Source organism: Corvus brachyrhynchos, unplaced genomic scaffold, assembly GCF_000691975.1.
Source record: "Corvus brachyrhynchos isolate BGI_N302 unplaced genomic scaffold, ASM69197v1 scaffold346, whole genome shotgun sequence".
NCBI lineage: Eukaryota > Metazoa > Chordata > Aves > Passeriformes > Corvidae > Corvus > Corvus brachyrhynchos.
Window position 1 is genome coordinate 6,200,615 of NW_008238644.1, and position 2,005 is coordinate 6,202,619.

Consider the following 2,005-nt stretch of genomic DNA (forward strand, 5'->3'; position numbering starts at 1 on the left):
GACACGTCAGGCCTGGGGCCATCCAACACTTCCTGCTCCTCTCCATCCGTTTCCTTCTGCCCCACCTGACCAGCGGGCTGTGAGTTCCACAGCCACGGAATGCCAGCCAGGGAGGGGCTGCCAGGGGGTACAAACCTGGAGTGCCACAAACCTGGAGTGCCACAGCCCCTCAGCATCCCCGTCACAGTCACCTGTCCCCAGGCAGCAGCAGGTGCCTCCAGCAGCACATCCAGCAGGACCAGGCACGGTGGGGCTGTGGGGAGCCTGCTCAGTCCTTGGGGAACGGGGACAATCCCTGCTGGGGGCAGAACCAGAGGCCACGGCCCCCTCTGGGCTCCCAGCACAGCTACGGGTATTTATTGTATGTGCTCCTATTCTCCTTTTCTGGTCCAAAGAGTCGGGATTTCCTCTGAATTGCACGAAACCACCGCAGCAGCAGGGCTGGCCAGGGACTCCTCTCGTGCTGCCCTGGATCTGTGGGGGAGTGAGACTTTGAGGAAAGCAGAGCGCTGGTCACGTACTCCCTGAAAAAGCAGCCTGCGGGATAAGGCTTGGTTAAGGCAGGTGGTGACAGCTCCCCTTGGTGGGACCAGGGAAAAACCCTCCCTGTTCCCTGTCCACACAGCCCCACCCCGGTAATGGCACCACTGGCCACAGATACCCTGGACATCAACACAACAGGGCCAAAAAATAAATCACAAATGAACTACAATAAATCACAAAGTACGAACAATGTGTTTGAGGACAGATAAGGCAGCGAGTGACAGAGATTTTGACAGCTGCACTATCAGTGCAATTTGCTTGTCTTGTCCTTTGCTGATTTAGGGCTCTGTAAAAAGCACCCACTTTCCTGCCACCTGAGCTTTGATGGCAGCTCTTTTCAGCACAGGCTGCTCTTTTTCGGCACAGAAGAAGCACAGTTTGGCTGCTGAGGAGCTAAACCAAGGCAAATGGCACTTTGCTTTAACCAGCTTCCAAACAGAGCACAGAGGACTTGTGTGATGGCTCAAACGTGTGGAAAGCAATTCCACTTTAAGACATGCTACCATTCCTCAGACTCAAACCTCCCTGCCAGGAGTGACTGATGGAGGAAAAGCTATCAGATGTCCAGGTCAGCCAGCATCAAATTGATATTAAACCAGCCTGGGCAGTGCAGCTCAGCAGAGCTCTGCCCAGCCCATTCATCTGGAGAGGCCAGGTCTCCCCAGGCTGCAGGAACAGCAGTGACAGAGGACTTTGTGACACAGCAGCAGTGACTCCACTCCTGTAAATGACTTATTTGTTCAAACCTGCTGCTCCTCTCACATTTCTGCAGGGCTCAGGGTATCAACCCAGCCTATATAAAACCAGACTTTAAGACTGCTGTCTTTAGGACAAGGCCCTTCTGAAGTCCTAAACCGTTTCCACCCAGGGCAAACCACACTGTGGGCAAGGTCCAGCTGCTTTCTGATTGCCTGTGACTCTGCAGGGCTTGAATGCACATCCACACCCTCTGAGGATTTACTGAATAAAAGCTGTACAGCTTTTGGAAAGGTGAACTAAGAAGAGAAGCAAATACACCAATAGATCCTGTAATTGCTTCTCCAGATGAAAAACAGAGAACGAAACTCCTCTTCTGAAGTTAACTCCACTGGCTTCCAGGGCTGGCCAGAAGGCAGCACCGAGCGTCTTGGAGCTGATTCTCAGAGGTTATTTATGAGTGAATTTAGTGCCAGGGTTTGTTGTGGAAAACTCAAATCCTGGCAAAAATGTGTCCCATTTTTGTGAAACAGGAATAAAGGCCAGACAGGCTCTGGGTGTGTGTTAGGGGTCTGTGCCCTTCTAGCAACAGGGCAAGAAAGCGCCTGTGTTAAAGGGTTCTCTGTGTGTGCAGAGCTGTGTGTGTGAACAAGAGCTGCTTGTGTCCATCCCCGTGTGTGTCCAGGAGCTGTGTCCATCCCCGTGTGTGTCCCCAGCTCTGTGTCCATCCCTGTGTGTGTCCAAGAGCTGGGGCCCTCCCTCTGTG